We start from the raw sequence: 5,946 nt of genomic DNA, 5'->3' as shown, positions 1-5,946 counted from the left end.
GTGTTAGCCTCCGAAGTAGGGCCAAGAAGGCCGTACTTTGTTAAAATCAAAGTTACCTGCACATCTAGCTCGTACTCGCTTTTTTGAGCTTTGGCCAATGCGGTTCAAAGATCCTTAAGCTCCTCTCCCTTTTGGCTACAAATGAACCTTAGAGCCTTTTCTTCCCCGGAAACTTTCTTGAGCTCGGCCTCATATTGGCTCAGCTCAGCTCTGAACTTAACGATGGCCTGTACGCGGAATGGAGATATATCGGTCAATAGCAAAGAAAGAAAAAAGAAAGTTGCAATAATAAATTAAGTACTCACCCGGGAGAGGAGATGTTGAGCCTCTTCAAAGATGGCGGATGCATCGTTAAGGTCATTGGCATCCTCAATCCCAGCATAGCAACCTTGAAAGGGATCCTCCTCGAGGACCTTGCTTGGATCGGGCGTATGCAGAGCGTTGGCTTCCTTGATTGCCCCCTCGGAATAAGTTGGCAAAGAAAGGTAGTGACCTGTTGTCGCGGCCCCAAGCTCTTCACTTGGGTCGTTCTCAATAACTTCGGGGGTCTCAACATTTGCCCCCTCCGGTATAGTTGTCGAAGACGGAGGGACAATCACGACCTCCGGGGACACGGGGGCCTCGCCCGTATCTTTTTTCAGAGTCCCCTCGCCACCAGACGAGGTCTCTAGGACGAAGGGCTTGGTGGCCTCGATGGGTTTCCTGGCTCGAGGCACCAGGGCCGACTCTTCATCGTCATTTTCTTCATCATCCGAAGAAAAATGGGCAGAATCAGCGCCCGCTTGAGTAAATCTCTTCCGCAGCCTCCGAGTAGGGGTTTTCTTATCTTGAGGGTCTTCGGGCTTCGAAACCCTCTTCCTTTTATTGTCCTTCTCCGACTTCGGAATCGAAGGCTTGGTTTTCTCCCCGGGCGGGGCCGGCCTCATCGCAGATGCATCCTTAAGGCCTGCACAGATAAATATGAGTAAATTGACACCTCCAGTATATGAAAAGCATTTGAATCTCAGAAAAACACTTACCGTGGTTCTTGGCCTCCCACCGTCCCTTCGCTAATTCACGCCACTTGCGCTCATCGTAGGAAGGAGTGGCAGCTAACTTTCAGACCCAATCCTCGAGGTCCGGCACCGCGAGGGGTGCCCGGGCAGTGGCTGCCAAAAGAGGGGTAAATGTATTATGAGATGAAGAAGCAGAACATGAATAGATGCAGGGGAAAGGAATTCCACTTATGGTTAAAATTCCACTTCTCCGGGAATGGCATTTTGTCCCCAGGAATAACGTCCAAAGTTCTTACTCTGACGAACCGACTCATCCAACCCCGATCTTTGGTCTCGTCAGTGCTGGCGAAACTGGCTTTCGTTGTTCGACGTTGCAACTTGATGAGACCTCGAAATAGCTGGGGCTGATACAGTCGGATAAGGTGACTAAGGGTGAATTCTAGCCACTCGGCCTTTTCAGTAAAGAAGCGCAACATGATCACGATGCGCCAAAAAGAGGGGTGAATCTGATCGAGAGTGACTTCGTACGTTTTGCAGAAGTCGATCACCACCTGATCAAGGGGACCCAGTGTGAAAGGATAAGTGTAAACACTTAAAAACCCCTCCACGTGGGTAGTAATGCTTTCCTCGAGTTTCGAGATCTGGATCTCGACCTCATCTCCTCAGCCGCAGTCCTTCCTCACATCCTCGATAAGCTTCTTCGATATCAAGCTAATATATCGGGATGCGTGCTCGCATCGGCCTTTGACGTCGGGGAGATTCTCAATGCTAAAGTCCTTCTTAATTACGCAAGGACCGGGGGTAATATCCTCAAGGGTCGGCGGCACCACCGGTTTGGCTGACCCAGAAGTAGAAGAAGACGACGCTTTATCCTTTTTTGGGACTGTCTTGGAAGTCTTAGCCATGGTTGTGAGCTGAAGAATACGGGTTGCAGAGGAATGTGGCGTTTCTTACAAGAACTTGTTTTCCAACGCTTAAAGAGGCGGTGTCACACCTCCTTTTTCTACCCCCGAAAGGGTATAAGGGAGCTTTTTCCAATTTAAGTGACAATCGAAACTCGATTATTTATATTGAATTCAGAGTCGCCACTTGGGATAATTTATGGTGTCCCAAGTCACCAGTTTAAAATCCCGAATCGAGGAAGTTTGACTCTGTTTTACAGTTCGCGAAACACAGAAATCCGAGTAAAGAATTCTGTTAACCCGGAAGAAGGTGTTAGGCATTCCCGGGTTCCGTGGTTTTAGCACGGCCGCTTTAATCATACTTGGCTTAATTAAATTGTCTAATTACTTATTTTAGAACCTACGTACATTTACCTCTTTTAAATAAGAAATTATCCTAAAACGAGTCACGCGCACGTGTACCCATTTGTTTGGCGCGTCCAGAATCATGTCACGCGTACGTGTCCACAATTCCTAAATCTTTATTAATATTAAGAAAATTTAGCCGAAGTTGCGCGAACGCATACCCCAATTTTGTTTTTAAGATCGTAATTGTGTCATGCGAATGTGTACACAATCACGATGATATATTAAATCGCGTCTAAAGCAAACTACGATGTTTATAAGTGTTCATCTCCTATGTTTAAGGCTATTGAGAGGCAGGAATTATGGTCAAGAATCATTGGAGATGTAATGAATTATTTGTGCTATGCAAGTTAACCTGCAGAAGGAAGAGGAGTTTGTTGCATTATTCAATATTCTATTAGAAGAAAAGCCCAAAACTTTAGCCTAGTTTCAGTCGGCCCAAATGGCCCAAGCAGACCCAAACAAACACATAGGAAGAGAGAGCAAAATAAATAAATAAATACACAAATAAGCTAACAAAGTAGTCAGCTGCCTTCACGCTAACGCACATCAATACAGCACAAATTCATCCCTTACACATTTTCAACCATGCTTGAATAGACTATCAGAATAGATGCCTTGGTGTTTCAAGCTCGCATTCATAATTTCAGGAAGTTAGATATATGATTACGATCAAGGCAACAAGTTTTAATCGCAGCTTCAGAACTCAAATCACACAGATAATCTCATGGGAACAGATTTTTTTTTCTCAGAAAGAAAAAAAAACAATATGTAGCTCATGTTCCTCGAAACCACACTTGAATAGCAGTCTCTAAATCTCAAATAGACATCACGTGTCTAAGGAAGAAAGTTATAGAGTGAATCTGAACTAAACGAGATGAGAATAGTATACACTAATGCACGTTGAACACCATTTCTAGCTCCAGATAGTTCACCTGAAACCACACAATCGATTTTCATACTCATCTTGGCACTGCTATTCCAACCAACATGTTTAATCACTAACTAAATCAAATACTTCAGATAAGTTCTTATACACTCCAACTGATGCTAAAAGAAACAGAAAACTGGATATCAAATCCAGTACAGGGATGTAGCAGCCACAAATCCAAACAGCAGATGAACAGAATAGAGAGGAGGAAAAGAGAAACAGGATTTCATTGTAGTAACAAGAAATATTCATGGACGGACATATGCAGACTTCATTCGATTCATAGCACAGGGCTGTAGCAGCCACAAATCCAAACCAAATTCACATCTACTCGAACACACAGATGAAATTGAAGGAGAAATCAATAACTGACTAAAGCAAAATCAATAAACCCAATGGAATCTATTAACTTAAATCATAATAAATCAGATTAAATTGAGGAGAAAGAATGAACCTGTTAAAGAAAATTCTTTCACTATGCAAACATCGGCAAGTACACGAATCCAGCGAAAAAAATTTGAACCAGAACAACAACAAATCGTCAAAGGAATTCGAACCAGCGAAACTCGAACGACAAACGATGAACTCCCAAAACGCCTCAATCAAACTCCATTTTAAAAACCAAAATTTCGAAATTGAAACAGAAGAAACAGACTTTTTATTTTTATTTTTTCTGATATTGAAATAAAAGAAAAAAAAACTGAAGAGATTTGTATTTTTCAAGAAAATCGACTAGAAATTCAGAAGGAAAATCTTGAAACTCGACCTAACCCTAGAACTTTACCTCTAAAAATTTCTCTCCGAAAATCTGTCTCCAGAACCCCTTTCTTCTTTGAAAATTCCTCTACTTATTAGGCAAAAACCTGATGAATGAAGGGCTGGGATCAATTGAAATCAATCCCACGCTCCCCATTCATCCAGCATATGCCTTCTAGAGGCTTCCAACACGTGAGAAGAGAGGTGAGAATGAGAGAATCTATCAGAGACCGTTAGCATCTTGATGACGTGGTGAGATAAGGTCGTGTGCGAGTGAACTCGCCTGAGTTTGGCGAGTTTTGATGGGTTGAAACGCTGCAGGGATCGGATGGAGAAGGGCAGCACCGTTGGGTTCTTAGAGATTAGGTCTAGGGTTTTGTTTCTCTAGTATTAGGTTTATATTTGGGGAATGGAGCGGGTCGCCCAGGTTGGGCTGGGCGGGTTTAGTGTTATGGATTGGGCTAATGGTGGTTGGGGTGGGGACTTGGGCTTCAGAAATTTCCCTTGGCCCAATTTTGGGTTTATTCAATGTTTCCCCCCTTTTTGTTATTTGTTTTTTTTGTCCTTTTTCTTGATTTTAAACTAATAAATTAATTAAAATCCTGGACTAAAAATTAATTCGTAAAATTATATTTTTTCTTTACCTAGACATAAATAATTAACTTAAAGCTAATGCAAGGAAATTACTAATTTTGAAACTAAAATCTAAAATTGTAACAATAGCCAATGTTTTGATTTTTTATTTAATAATGCAATTAATTAACACTTAAACCTAAAAATTCAAATATCAACCTAAAAATGTAATGCATGAAATTTGAACATTTTTAAGATATTTCCCATGTTTTTTTTTAAATATTAAATATGCACCAAAATATAACTAAATGCCAACAATTACTATAAATTCCTAAAATAATAAACACTCAAAAGAAAAATCCATTTGTGACTTTTGTAGGAATATTATTATTCGGGCAAAAATCACGTGCTCACAGGCGGTGGGAATAGGCGATTAGGGAAAGAGATGAAGACAGGGAAAATATAAGGAAAAGGTAAAGTTCTTCGCTAAGAGGAATCGCCTCATATTTATAGAGGGGTAACGACGGTTCGGCGGCGCTAGTGGCCGACCAATACTGGCGTGCATTCAATGTTTTGGGGAAGTGGACCGACGGAACGTTTCGGTCACTTCGAACGCATACGTCACAGAAATGACGTCATCATTAAAGGCTTCGGGGAACGGGGATCAAAAACGTTTCTTATCATCTTACTCTAAGAAACGCGGGGACTATCTGTATACGGTCGAGATCGAATGCCTTCGATCTATACACTCTGGAGGTCGTCCGAAGTTCGAGTCCGGGTCAGGCCAGGTTCGAGCTCGAGGGACCAGACCCGAGTTCGAAGGCGAAGCACGATGCACACCAAGGTCGGGTGTGTTCGACCCCGAAATAGTACCTTTATAGATTTCTACTAAAGCAAGCTAGATTCCTGCCACGTTCCCTAAAGTCATGATGTAAACCACGGGATAGGATCGTACAATTCCGTACTAGACGGTTAGACAGCTGTACCGAGAATATTCCCTACTGTAAATGAAAATATTCCTTATTTAGGGTTCCCCCATTATATTAAGGGGATCCCAATCATTTGTAAGACCATCTTTTACTGTGAAGAGAATATACTCTCTACTTTTTGCCTGTTGTTCACCAGAATTGTTCCTTAGCTTACATTGTTCTTATTTTCTTTTACTTAATCGTTCTTACTGCCCTAAGCCACCTCGAGGCCACCTTTTCGTGGTCATTGCTGTTGACTAATATTGGTTTGATTCACTTCTATCATTCGTTTCTATTTCATATAACTTGTTCATTAATTGGTATTGAAGTAAATTCACATATCTTTAAAACCACAATTCCAAGTTTAATTGTTACTCGTATTTTCGAGGTAAACAAAGAAATTTTTATAATTTCTA

General features: G+C 41.6%; 1 long non-coding RNA gene across 1 annotated transcript; it reads right to left on the bottom strand.

Annotated features, from left to right (window-relative positions):
* Positions 1-2,779: 2,779 nt before the first annotated feature.
* Positions 2,780-4,339, bottom strand: LOC109214612. The gene is made up of 2 exons (XR_002066205.1): positions 3,688-4,339; positions 2,780-3,237 (listed from the first exon to the last, which is right to left on the bottom strand). It is a non-coding gene; the product is annotated as an uncharacterized LOC109214612 (long non-coding RNA).
* Positions 4,340-5,946: the final 1,607 nt, after the last annotated feature.

Source organism: Nicotiana attenuata, unplaced genomic scaffold (assembly GCF_001879085.1).
Source record: "Nicotiana attenuata strain UT unplaced genomic scaffold, NIATTr2, whole genome shotgun sequence".
Classification (NCBI taxonomy): domain Eukaryota; kingdom Viridiplantae; phylum Streptophyta; class Magnoliopsida; order Solanales; family Solanaceae; genus Nicotiana; species Nicotiana attenuata.
The sequence above is the reverse complement of the archived record's forward strand: the minus strand, read 5'-3'. Positions and strand labels throughout refer to the sequence as shown.